The sequence below is a fragment of the Astatotilapia calliptera genome, chromosome 14 (genome assembly GCF_964374335.1).
Source record: "Astatotilapia calliptera chromosome 14, fAstCal68.1, whole genome shotgun sequence".
Lineage (NCBI taxonomy): Eukaryota > Metazoa > Chordata > Actinopteri > Cichliformes > Cichlidae > Astatotilapia > Astatotilapia calliptera.
Window position 1 is genome coordinate 32,145,330 of NC_137435.1, and position 13,569 is coordinate 32,158,898.

General features: G+C 46.7%; 6 non-coding genes across 6 annotated transcripts; 5 read left to right on the forward strand and 1 right to left on the reverse strand.

The window, feature by feature from the left end:
* Window positions 1-225: 225 nt before the first annotated feature.
* Window positions 226-308, forward strand: trnal-cag (transfer RNA leucine (anticodon CAG)). The gene has a single exon. It is a non-coding gene; the product is annotated as a tRNA-Leu (tRNA).
* A 2,887-nt stretch (window positions 309-3,195) lies between these two features.
* Window positions 3,196-3,278, forward strand: trnal-cag (transfer RNA leucine (anticodon CAG)). The gene has a single exon. It is a non-coding gene; the product is annotated as a tRNA-Leu (tRNA).
* Window positions 3,279-6,172: 2,894 nt separating this feature from the next.
* On the forward strand, window positions 6,173-6,255 carry trnal-cag (transfer RNA leucine (anticodon CAG)). Its single transcript has one exon. It is a non-coding gene; the product is annotated as a tRNA-Leu (tRNA).
* A 1,324-nt stretch (window positions 6,256-7,579) lies between these two features.
* Window positions 7,580-7,651, reverse strand: trnaq-uug (transfer RNA glutamine (anticodon UUG)). The gene has a single exon. It is a non-coding gene; the product is annotated as a tRNA-Gln (tRNA).
* A 1,495-nt stretch (window positions 7,652-9,146) lies between these two features.
* On the forward strand, window positions 9,147-9,229 carry trnal-cag (transfer RNA leucine (anticodon CAG)). The gene has a single exon. It is a non-coding gene; the product is annotated as a tRNA-Leu (tRNA).
* Window positions 9,230-12,147: 2,918 nt separating this feature from the next.
* Window positions 12,148-12,230, forward strand: trnal-cag (transfer RNA leucine (anticodon CAG)). The gene has a single exon. It is a non-coding gene; the product is annotated as a tRNA-Leu (tRNA).
* Window positions 12,231-13,569: the final 1,339 nt, after the last annotated feature.

Consider the following 13,569-nt stretch of genomic DNA (forward strand, 5'->3'; position numbering starts at 1 on the left):
ACACTTTGGCCATCCAATCAAGTTGTTGACATCTAATCATTCCTGTCCACCACACCTGATCTTTCTATTTCGATCTGACTTACAACATTTAACACAAACTTTTAAATCAATATATTTTCTTAGTAATTATTTTTATTTGTTTATTACATGCACTTAACATACAAGTATGTCAAATGGAAATCAGCAACTGCGTGGGATTATTCAACTAGTTGGCTGTTGCAATGTGTCAGGATGGCCGAGCGGTCTAAGGCGCTGCGTTCAGGTCGCAGTCTCACCTGGAGGCGTGAGTTCGAATCCCACTTCTGACAACTGTATCTTGGCTCTTCCTTCTACTCATGGGTCTTTGATCAGTGGTTGTTGATCAATGGTCATGAGAATTTGCATAATCTTGATGAAGGAACTGACCTCCAAGCCCACTGTTCCTTCAGGGGGCTACTTTCAGTCATTATGCAAATATACTGTTTATAAGATTGGGGAAACCTGCAGTCAGCTGAGACTGAAGAAGTCACTTGGATGAGTCACGAGACATTTTTCCCACTGAAAACGCTACATTCAGATGAACAGAATCAACCTTTGGAGACTTCTTACTGTTGTGACAAAATACACTTGAAACTGGCAATTCTATATCAGTGGAGAACCAATTCCAACAGTCTAAGAGATGTCCATCAAGAGCCTGGGACGGTGGTATAATGTAGACCTCAATGATACCTGGCAACTTGACAAACGAAGGCAAAACTTGGCTAATGACCTCAGGCGGATTAACAACACTGCACTCCTTGAGTGAGGCTTGAGATGTCACTCAAGGACTCCCGGGACCCCATAGTGAGGGGCGCTGCTCCCACCCTAGCAACAGGGAGGAAGTGGACCACAGCCACGTCTGTGCTACAGGCCAAATCGGCTCTGAGCCATAATGACATGGTGGGTCGCGTCCAACAGGGCAGAGAAGGATTTGGTCTTGGCAACCTCGGTGGCAACAGGCATCTGTAACCGAAGGTCAAAAAATGGTGGTGGAGGAGGTGTGTCGAAAGGAGGAAACAGTAAGACACGCCAGAGCCATAGCGCTGGCCAAGCAGGGTCACTGGATGAATTGGGAGAGTTTTGAAAAGAGGAAACTCTTATGGAGTGAAATCTGGTGAAATCGGTGGGACCTGATTTTTGGGGGGTGAAACCATACTGCATGTCTTCTCTGGCACATTGAATTTCTGTATGACTTGTGTTTTCTGTGAGAGCTTTATAAAATCAAGCAGCTAACCATGACGTCTGCCTTTACAAAACACTTGTCAGTCACTATGTGGTACTAAAGAGCTGTCTGAAATTCAGTTACAACCCACACAAAGTTACAGATTGGAGTATCCGAGTGCTGAGGTGCGCTTGTGCGCAAAAGTCACAAACACTCTGCTGACTCACTAACTGTACAGCTCCAAACCTCTTCCGACCTCAAAGTCAGCACAGAAAGTGGGCGCCACGAGCTTCGTAGTATGTGTTTACATGGCTGAACAGCTGCTATATTCGAACAAACGCCTTCAGAAGAGACTGCGACCTGAACGCAGTGCCTTCGACCGCTTGGCGACCAAAAACAAGTTACCACTATGTGACATGCAGTATGGTTTCACCTCCCAAAAAGCAGATGCCACCGAGATTTGAACGCGGATCGCTGGATCCAAAGTCCAGAGTGCTAATCATTACACCATGGAACCGATGTGAAACTGTGTGAACTGTCATGTCATGGCAACCTGCCTAAAAGTATTCAGCCAAATGATCAGTATGCATGACATTGTAGATTATTCGCACTACGTTTCCATGGCTGAACAGCTGCTATATGTGTTATGAGAAGGATAATGTGTGTTTCTTCCAAAGTATCTGACAGTGGTAACCTCCACCAAACTGGCACTGCAATGTCAGAATGGCTGAGCGGTCTAAGGCGCTGCGTTCAGGTTGCAGTCTCCCCTGGAGGTGTGGCTTTGAATCCCACTTCTGACATTGAAGCTTTACTCTTCTTGATATTGTGACAAAATACTCTTGGGTTAACCACGAGCTTTCTAAAAACTTGCATATAACAATTGTGCACCATTCATTGCTCATCTTTGCTGCCCATCATTACAACTTTGCTAATGATGGGCAGCAGGTTAGTGTCATGATGTTACCTCAGACATGGTTAAAAGCCCTGTTAACGTAAGTGCTTCTCGCCGGGTGCGGTGGCGCGTTCCTGTAATCCAAGCTACCAGGAGGCTGAGGTTTGAGGATCGTTTGAGCTCAGGAGCTCTGAGCTGCAGCAGGCTATGTCGATCGGGTGTCCGCATTGCGTTCGGCATTGATATGGTGATCCTGGGGGAGCCTGAGACCACCAGGTCACCTAAGGAGGGGTGCACCGGCCCAGGTCGGAGACGGAGCAGGTCAAAGCCCCCGTGTCGCTCAGTAGTGGGATCGCACCTGTGAATAGATGCTGTAGCGCAGCCTGAGCAATACAGCTAGACCCAATCTTTATACACATCCTTATACTTGTCTCTAGATCACACAGCAGCCTCATCAGCATGTCTTGGTCTTTTTAATTCAAGTCCAAAACACTCACAAATCTGCTGCTCTGCTTGTCCGGCACCACCTCCACCTGCAGGACAGCTGCAACTACATCCTCCACTCTAAACACGCCACCGCCCAGCAGGTGGAGACAAACTCAAAGTAGGACATTTCCTTGGTGAGGAGAGAGGATGGAACCAAAAATGCATTTATCCCCGTGTTCTGTGTTGATGAAAATCACCCAACAGGAAAGCAGCTGGGCATTCATTTGAAACCAGTTCACAGGTTGGGCTGTGGTTCCCCCTCTAGCGTGTCTGCTTGAACTTTCAACTGTGAACCTCTTAGATCCAACCTTCCCAACTGCTCATCTCGCAAAAGACAAAATAGAAGAACCCAGAATGTCTTTTTATACCTGCTCACGCTTTTTCACGCTTCCCTCACAGGACGTCACATTTCACACTTTGGCCATCCAATCAAGTTGTTGACATCTAATCATTCCTGTCCACCACACCTGATCTTTCTATTTCGATCTGACTTACAACATTTAACACAAACTTTTAAATCAATATATTTTCTTAGTAATTATTTTTATTTGTTTATTACATGCACTTAACATACAAGTATGTCAAATGGAAATCAGCAACTGCGTGGGATTATTCAACTAGTTGGCTGTTGCAATGTGTCAGGATGGCCGAGCGGTCTAAGGCGCTGCGTTCAGGTCGCAGTCTCACCTGGAGGCGTGGGTTCGAATCCCACTTCTGACAACTGTATCTTGGCACTTCTTTCTTCCTTCTACTCATGGGTCTTTGATCAGTGGTTGTTGATCAATGGTCATGAGAATTTGCATAATCGTGATGAAGGAACTGACCTCCAAGCCCACTGTTCCTTCAGGGGGCTGCTTTCAGTCATTATGCAAATATACTGTTTATAAGATTGGGGAAACCTGCAGTCAGCTGACACTGAAGAAGTCACTTGGATGAGTGACGAGACATTTTTCCCACTGAAAACGCTACATTCAGATGAACAGAATCAACCTTTGGAGACTTCTTACTGTTGTGACAAAATACACTTGAAACTGGCAATTCTATATCAGTGGAGAACCAATTCCAACAGTCTAAGAGATGTCCATCAAGAGCCTGGGACGGTGGTATAATGTAGACCTCAATGATACCTGGCAACTTGACAAACGAAGGCAAAACTTGGCTAATGACCTCAGGCGGATTAACAACACTGCACTCCTTGAGTGAGGCTTGAGATGTCACTCAAGGACTCCCGGGACCCCATAGTGAGGGGCGCTGCTCCCACCCTAGCAACAGGGAGGAAGTGGACCACAGCCACGTCTGTGCTACAGGCCAAATCGGCTCTGAGCCATAATGACATGGTGGGTCGCGTCCAACAGGGCAGAGAAGGATTTGGTCTTGGCAACCTCGGTGGCAACAGGCATCTGTAACCGAAGGTCAAAAAATGGTGGTGGAGGAGGTGTGTCGAAAGGAGGAAACAGTAAGACACGCCAGAGCCATAGCGCTGGCCAAGCAGGGTCACTGGATGAATTGGGAGAGTTTTGAAAAGAGGAAACTCTTATGGAGTGAAATCTGGTGAAATCGGTGGGACCTGATTTTTGGGGGGTGAAACCATACTGCATGTCTTCTCTGGCACATTGAATTTCTGTATGACTTGTGTTTTCTGTGAGAGCTTTATAAAATCAAGCAGCTAACCATGACGTCTGCCTTTACAAAACACTTGTCAGTCACTATGTGGTACTAAAGAGCTGTCTGAAATTCAGTTACAACCCACACAAAGTTACAGATTGGAGTATCCGAGTGCTGAGGTGCGCTTGTGCGCAAAAGTCACAAACACTCTGCTGACTCACTAACTGTACAGCTCCAAACCTCTTCCGACCTCAAAGTCAGCACAGAAAGTGGGCGCCACGAGCTTCGTAGTATGTGTTTACATGGCTGAACAGCTGCTATATTCGAACAAACGCCTTCAGAAGAGACTGCGACCTGAACGCAGTGCCTTCGACCGCTTGGCGACCAAAAACAAGTTACCACTATGTGACATGCAGTATGGTTTCACCTCCCAAAAAGCAGATGCCACCGAGATTTGAACGCGGATCGCTGGATTCAAAGTCCAGAGTGCTAATCATTACACCATGGAACCGATGTGAAACTGTGTGAACTGTCATGTCATGGCAACCTGCCTAAAAGTATTCAGCCAAATGATCAGTATGCATGACATTGTAGATTATTCGCACTACGTTTCCATGGCTGAACAGCTGCTATATGTGTTATGAGAAGGATAATGTGTGTTTCTTCCAAAGTATCTGACAGTGGTAACCTCCACCAAACTGGCACTGCAATGTCAGAATGGCTGAGCGGTCTAAGGCGCTGCGTTCAGGTTGCAGTCTCCCCTGGAGGTGTGGCTTTGAATCCCACTTCTGACATTGAAGCTTTACTCTTCTTGATATTGTGACAAAATACTCTTGGGTTAACCACGAGCTTTCTAAAAACTTGCATATAACAATTGTGCACCATTCATTGCTCATCTTTGCTGCCCATCATTACAACTTTGCTAATGATGGGCAGCAGGTTAGTGTCATGATGTTACCTCAGACATGGTTAAAAGCCCTGTTAACGTAAGTGCTTCTCGCCGGGTGCGGTGGCGCGTTCCTGTAATCCAAGCTACCAGGAGGCTGAGGTTTGAGGATCGTTTGAGCTCAGGAGCTCTGAGCTGCAGCAGGCTATGTCGATCGGGTGTCCGCATTGCGTTCGGCATTGATATGGTGATCCTGGGGGAGCCTGAGACCACCAGGTCACCTAAGGAGGGGTGCACCGGCCCAGGTCGGAGACGGAGCAGGTCAAAGCCCCCGTGTCGCTCAGTAGTGGGATCGCACCTGTGAATAGATGCTGTAGCGCAGCCTGAGCAATACAGCTAGACCCAATCTTTATACACATCCTTATACTTGTCTCTAGATCACACAGCAGCCTCATCAGCATGTCTTGGTCTTTTTAATTCAAGTCCAAAACACTCACAAATCTGCTGCTCTGCTTGTCCGGCACCACCTCCACCTGCAGGACAGCTGCAACTACATCCTCCACTCTAAACACGCCACCGCCCAGCAGGTGGAGAAAAACTCAAAGTAGGACATTTCCTTGGTGAGGAGAGAGGATGGAACCAAAAATGCATTTATCCCCGTGTTCTGTGTTGATGAAAATCACCCAACAGGAAAGCAGCTGGGCATTCATTTGAAACCAGTTCACAGGTTGGGCTGTGGTTCCCCCTCTAGCGTGTCTGCTTGAACTTTCAACTGTGAACCTCTTAGATCCAACCTTCCCAACTGCTCATCTCGCAAAAGACAAAATAGAAGAACCCAGAATGTCTTTTTATACCTGCTCACGCTTTTTCACGCTTCCCTCACAGGACGTCACATTTCACACTTTGGCCATCCAATCAAGTTGTTGACATCTAATCATTCCTGTCCACCACACCTGATCTTTCTATTTCGATCTGACTTACAACATTTAACACAAACTTTTAAATCAATATATTTTCTTAGTAATTATTTTTATTTGTTTATTACATGCACTTAACATACAAGTATGTCAAATGGAAATCAGCAACTGCGTGGGATTATTCAACTAGTTGGCTGTTGCAATGTGTCAGGATGGCCGAGCGGTCTAAGGCGCTGCGTTCAGGTCGCAGTCTCACCTGGAGGCGTGGGTTCGAATCCCACTTCTGACAACTGTATCTTGGCACTTCTTTCTTCCTTCTACTCATGGGTCTTTGATCAGTGGTTGTTGATCAATGGTCATGAGAATTTGCATAATCGTGATGAAGGAACTGACCTCCAAGCCCACTGTTCCTTCAGGGGGCTGCTTTCAGTCATTATGCAAATATACTGTTTATAAGATTGGGGAAACCTGCAGTCAGCTGACACTGAAGAAGTCACTTGGATGAGTGACGAGACATTTTTCCCACTGAAAACGCTACATTCAGATGAACAGAATCAACCTTTGGAGACTTCTTACTGTTGTGACAAAATACACTTGAAACTGGCAATTCTATATCAGTGGAGAACCAATTCCAACAGTCTAAGAGATGTCCATCAAGAGCCTGGGACGGTGGTATAATGTAGACCTCAATGATACCTGGCAACTTGACAAACGAAGGCAAAACTTGGCTAATGACCTCAGGCGGATTAACAACACTGCACTCCTTGAGTGAGGCTTGAGATGTCACTCAAGGACTCCCGGGACCCCATAGTGAGGGGCGCTGCTCCCACCCTAGCAACAGGGAGGAAGTGGACCACAGCCACGTCTGTGCTACAGGCCAAATCGGCTCTGAGCCATAATGACATGGTGGGTCGCGTCCAACAGGGCAGAGAAGGATTTGGTCTTGGCAACCTCGGTGGCAACAGGCATCTGTAACCGAAGGTCAAAAAATGGTGGTGGAGGAGGTGTGTCGAAAGGAGGAAACAGTAAGACACGCCAGAGCCATAGCGCTGGCCAAGCAGGGTCACTGGATGAATTGGGAGAGTTTTGAAAAGAGGAAACTCTTATGGAGTGAAATCTGGTGAAATCGGTGGGACCTGATTTTTGGGGGGTGAAACCATACTGCATGTCTTCTCTGGCACATTGAATTTCTGTATGACTTGTGTTTTCTGTGAGAGCTTTATAAAATCAAGCAGCTAACCATGACGTCTGCCTTTACAAAACACTTGTCAGTCACTATGTGGTACTAAAGAGCTGTCTGAAATTCAGTTACAACCCACACAAAGTTACAGATTGGAGTATCCGAGTGCTGAGGTGCGCTTGTGCGCAAAAGTCACAAACACTCTGCTGACTCACTAACTGTACAGCTCCAAACCTCTTCCGACCTCAAAGTCAGCACAGAAAGTGGGCGCCACGAGCTTCGTAGTATGTGTTTACATGGCTGAACAGCTGCTATATTCGAACAAACGCCTTCAGAGGAGACTGCGACCCGAACGCAGTGCCTTCGCCCGCTTGGCGACCAAAAACAAGTTATCACTATGTGACATGCAGTATGGTTTCACCTCCCAATAAGCAGGTCCCACCGAGATTTGAACGCGGATCGCTGGATTCAAAGTCCAGAGTGCTAACCATTACACCATGGAACCGATGTGAAACTGTGTGAACTGTCATGTCATGGCAACCTGCCTAAAAGTATTCAGCCAAATGATCAGTATGGATGACATTGTAGATTATTCGCACTACGTTTCCATGGCTGAACAGCTGCTATATGTGTTATGAGAAGGATAATGTGTGTTTCTTCCAAAGTATCTAACAGTGGTAACCTCCACCAAACTGGCACTGCAATGTCAGAATGGCTGAGCGGTCTAAGGCGGTCTCAGGTTGCAGTCTCCCCTGGAGGTGTGGCTTTGAATCCCACTTCTGACATTGAAGCTTTACTCTTCTTGATATTGTGACAAAATACTCTTGGGTTAACCACGAGCTTTCTAAAAACTTGCATATAACAATTGTGCACCATTCATTCCTCATCTTTGCTGCCCATCATTACAACTTTGCTAATGATGGGCAGCAGGTTAGTGTCATGATGTTACCTCAGATATGGTTAAAAGCCCTGTTAACGTAAGTGCTTCACGCCGGGTGCGGTGGCGCGTGCCTGTAATCCAAGCTACCGCGAGGCTGAGGTTTGAGGATTGTTTTAGCTCAGGAGCTCTGAGCTGCAGCAGGCTATGTCGATCGGGTGTCCGCATTGCGTTCGGCATTGATATGGTGATCCTGGGGGAGCCTGAGACCACCAGGTCACCTAAGGAGGGGTGCACCGGCCCAGGTTGGAGACGGAGCAGGTCAAAGCCCCCGTGTCGCTCAGTAGTGGGATCGCACCTGTGAATAGATGCTGTAGCGCAGCCTGAGCAATACAGCTAGACCCAATCTTTATACACATCCTTATACTTGTCTCTAGATCACACAGCAGCCTCATCAGCATGTCTTGGTCTTTTTAATTCAAGTCCAAAACACTCACAAATCTGCTGCTCTGCTTGTCCGGCACCACCTCCACCTGCAGGACAGCTGCAACTACATCCTCCACTCTAAACACGCCACCGCCCAGCAGGTGGAGACAAACTCAAAGTAGGACATTTCCTTGGTGAGGAGAGAGGATGGAACCAAAAATGCATTTATCCCCGTGTTCTGTGTTGATGAAAATCACCCAACAGGAAAGCAGCTGGGCATTCATTTGAAACCAGTTCACAGGTTGGGCTGTGGTTCCCCCTCTAGCGTGTCTGCTTGAACTTTCAACTGTGAACCTCTTAGATCCAACCTTCCCAACTGCTCATCTCGCAAAAGACAAAATAGAAGAACCCAGAATGTCTTTTTATACCTGCTCACGCTTTTTCACGCTTCCCTCACAGGACGTCACATTTCACACTTTGGCCATCCAATCAAGTTGTTGACATCTAATCATTCCTGTCCACCACACCTGATCTTTCTATTTCGATCTGACTTACAACATTTAAAACAAACTTTTAAATCAATATATTTTCTTAGTAATTATTTTTATTTGTTTATTACATGCACTTAACATACAAGTATGTCAAATGGAAATCAGCAACTGCGTGGGATTATTCAACTAGTTGGCTGTTGCAATGTGTCAGGATGGCCGAGCGGTCTAAGGCGCTGCGTTCAGGTCGCAGTCTCACCTGGAGGCGTGGGTTCGAATCCCACTTCTGACAATTGTATCTTGGCACTTCTTTCTTCCTTCTACTCATGTATCTTTGATCAGTGGTTGTTGATCAATGGTCATGAGAATTTGCATAATCGTGATGAAGGAACTGACCTCCAAGCCCACTGTTCCTTCAGGGGGCTGCTTTCAGTCATTATGCAAATATACTGTTTATAAGATTGGGGAAACCTGCAGTCAGCTGACACTGAAGAAGTCACTTGGATGAGTGACGAGACATTTTTCCCACTGAAAACGCTACATTCAGATGAACAGAATCAACCTTTGGAGACTTCTTACTGTTGTGACAAAATACACTTGAAACTGGCAATTCTATATCAGTGGAGAACCAATTCCAACAGTCTAAGAGATGTCCATCAAGAGCCTGGGACGGTGGTATAATGTAGACCTCAATGATACCTGGCAACTTGACAAACGAAGGCAAAACTTGGCTAATGACCTCAGGCGGATTAACAACACTGCACTCCTTGAGTGAGGCTTGAGATGTCACTCAAGGACTCCCAGGACCCCATAGTGAGGGGCGCTGCTCCCACCCTAGCAACAGGGAGGAAGTGGACCACAGCCACGTCTGTGCTACAGGCCAAATCGGCTCTGAGCCATAATGACATGGTGGGTCGCGTCCAACGGGGCAGAGAAGGATTTGGTCTTGGCAACCTCGGTGGCAACAGGCATCTGTAACCGAACGTCAAAAAATGGTGGTGGAGGAGGTGTGTCGAAAGGAGGAAACAGTAAGACACGCCAGAGCCATAGCGCTGGCCAAGCAGGGTCACTGGATGAATTGGGAGAGTTTTGAAAAGAGGAAACTCTTATGGAGTGAAATCTGGTGAAATCGGTGGGACCTGATTTTTGGGGGGTGAAACCATACTGCATGTCTTCTCTGGCACATTGAATTTCTGTATGACTTGTGTTTTCTGTGAGAGCTTTATAAAATCAAGCAGCTAACCATGACGTCTGCCTTTACAAAACACTTGTCAATCACTAAAGAGTTCCTTCACTTGTCAGTCACTATGTGGTACTAAAGAGCTGTCTGAAATTCAGTTACAACCCACACAAAGTTACAGATTGGAGTATCCGAGTGCTGAGGTGCGCTTGTGCGCAAAAGTCACAAACACTCTGCTGACTCACTAACTGTACAGCTCCAAACCTCTTCTGACCTCAAAGTCAGCACAGAAAGTGGGCGCCACGAGCTTCGTAGTATGTGTTTACATGGCTGAACAGCTGCTATATTCGAACAAACGCCTTCAGAGGAGACTGCGACCTGAACGCAGTGCCTTCGCCCGCTTGGCGACCAAAAACAAGTTATCACTATGTGACATGCAGTATGGTTTCACCTCCCAATAAGCAGGTCCCACCGAGATTTGAACGCGGATCGCTGGATTCAAAGTCCAGAGTGCTAACCATTACACCATGGAACAGATGTGAAACTGTGTGAACTGTCATGTCATGGCAACCTGCCTAAAAGTATTCAGCCAAATGATCAGTATGCATGACATTGTAGATTATTCGCACTACGTTTCCATGGCTGAACAGCTGCTATATGTGTTATGAGAAGGATAATGTGTGTTTCTTCCAAAGTATCTAACAGTGGTAACCTCCACCAACCTGGCACTGCAATGTCAGAATGACTGAGCGGTCTAAGGCGGTCTCAGGTTGCAGTCTCCCCTGGAGGTGTGGCTTTGAATCCCACTTCTGACATTGAAGCTTTACTCTTCTTGATATTGTGACAAAATACTCTTGGGTTAACCACGAGCTTTCTAAAAACTTGCATATAACAATTGTGCACCATTCATTCCTCATCTTTGCTGCCCATCATTACAACTTTGCTAATGATGGGCAGCAGGTTAGTGTCATGATGTTACCTCAGATATGGTTAAAAGCCCTGTTAACGTAAGTGCTTCACGCCGGGTGCGGTGGCGCGTGCCTGTAATCCAAGCTACCGCGAGGCTGAGGTTTGAGGATTGTTTGAGCTCAGGAGCTCTGAGCTGCAGCAGGCTATGTCGATCGGGTGTCCGCATTGCGTTCGGCATTGATATGGTGATCCTGGGGGAGCCTGAGACCACCAGGTCACCTAAGGAGGGGTGCACCGGCCCAGGTTGGAGACAGAGCAGGTCAAAGCCCCCGTGTCGCTCAGTAGTGGGATCGCACCTGTGAATAGATGCTGTAGCGCAGCCTGAGCAATACATCTAGACCCAATCTTTATACACATCCTTATACTTGTCTCTAGATCACACAGCAGCCTCATCAGCATGTCTTGGTCTTTTTAATTCAAGTCCAAAACACTCACAAATCTGCTGCTCTGCTTGTCCGGCACCACCTCCACCTGCAGGACAGCTGCAACTACATCCTCCACTCTAAACACGCCACCGCCCAGCAGGTGGAGACAAACTCAAAGTAGGACATTTCCTTGGTGAGGAGAGAGGATGGAACCAAAAATGCATTTATCCCCGTGTTCTGTGTTGATGAAAATCACCCAACAGGAAAGCAGCTGGGCATTCATTTGAAACCAGTTCACAGGTTGGGCTGTGGTTCCCCCTCTAGCGTGTCTGCTTGAACTTTCAACTGTGAACCTCTTAGATCCAACCTTCCCAACTGCTCATCTCGCAAAAGACAAAATAGAAGAACCCAGAATGTCTTTTTATACCTGCTCACGCTTTTTCACGCTTCCCTCACAGGACGTCACATTTCACACTTTGGCCATCCAATCAAGTTGTTGACATCTAATCATTCCTGTCCACCACACCTGATCTTTCTATTTCGATCTGACTTACAACATTTAACACAAACTTTTAAATCAATATATTTTCTTAGTAATTATTTTTATTTGTTTATTACATGCACTTAACATACAAGTATGTCAAATGGAAATCAGCAACTGCGTGGGATTATTCAACTAGTTGGCTGTTGCAATGTGTCAGGATGGCCGAGCGGTCTAAGGCGCTGCGTTCAGGTCGCAGTCTCACCTGGAGGCGTGGGTTCGAATCCCACTTCTGACAATTGTATCTTGGCACTTCTTTCTTCCTTCTACTCATGGGTCTTTGATCAGTGGTTGTTGATCAATGGTCATGAGAATTTGCATAATCGTGATGAAGGAACTGACCTCCAAGCCCACTGTTCCTTCAGGGGGCTACTTTCAGTCATTATGCAAATATACTGTTTATAAGATTGGGGAAACCTGCAGTCAGCTGACACTGAAGAAGTCACTTGGATGAGTGACGAGACATTTTTCCCACTGAAAACGCTACATTCAGATGAACAGAATCAACCTTTGGAGACTTCTTACTGTTGTGACAAAATACACTTGAAACTGGCAATTCTATATCAGTGGAGAACCAATTCCAACAGTCTAAGAGATGTCCATCAAGAGCCTGGGACGGTGGTATAATGTAGACCTCAATGATACCTGGCAACTTGACAAACGAAGGCAAAACTTGGCTAATGACCTCAGGCGGATTAACAACACTGCACTCCTTGAGTGAGGCTTGAGATGTCACTCAAGGACTCCCGGGACCCCATAGTGAGGGGCGCTGCTCCCACCCTAGCAACAGGGAGGAAGTGGACCACAGCCACGTCTGTGCTACAGGCCAAATCGGCTCTGAGCCATAATGACATGGTGGGTCGCGTCCAACGGGGCAGAGAAGGATTTGGTCTTGGCAACCTCGGTGGCAACAGGCATCTGTAACCGAAGGTCAAAAAATGGTGGTGGAGGAGGTGTGTCGAAAGGAGGAAACAGTAAGACACGCCAGAGCCATAGCGCTGGCCAAGCAGGGTCACTGGATGAATTGGGAGAGTTTTGAAAAGAGGAAACTCTTATGGAGTGAAATCTGGTGAAATCGGTGGGACCTGATTTTTGGGGGGTGAAACCATACTGCATGTCTTCTCTGGCACATTGAATTTCTGTATGACTTGTGTTTTCTGTGAGAGCTTTATAAAATCAAGCAGCTAACCATGACGTCTGCCTTTACAAAACACTTGTCAATCACTAAAGAGTTCCTTCACTTGTCAGTCACTATGTGGTACTAAAGAGCTGTCTGAAATTCAGTTACAACCCACACAAAGTTACAGATTGGAGTATCCGAGTGCTGAGGTGCGCTTGTGCGCAAAAGTCACAAACACTCTGCTGACTCACTAACTGTACAGCTCCAAACCTCTTCCGACCTCAAAGTCAGCACAGAAAGTGGGCGCCACGAGCTTCGTAGTATGTGTTTACATGGCTGAACAGCTGCTATATTCGAACAAACGCCTTCAGAGGAGACTGCGACCTGAACGCAGTGCCTTCGCCCGCTTGGCGACCAAAAACAAGTTATCACTATGTGACATGCAGTATGGTTTCAC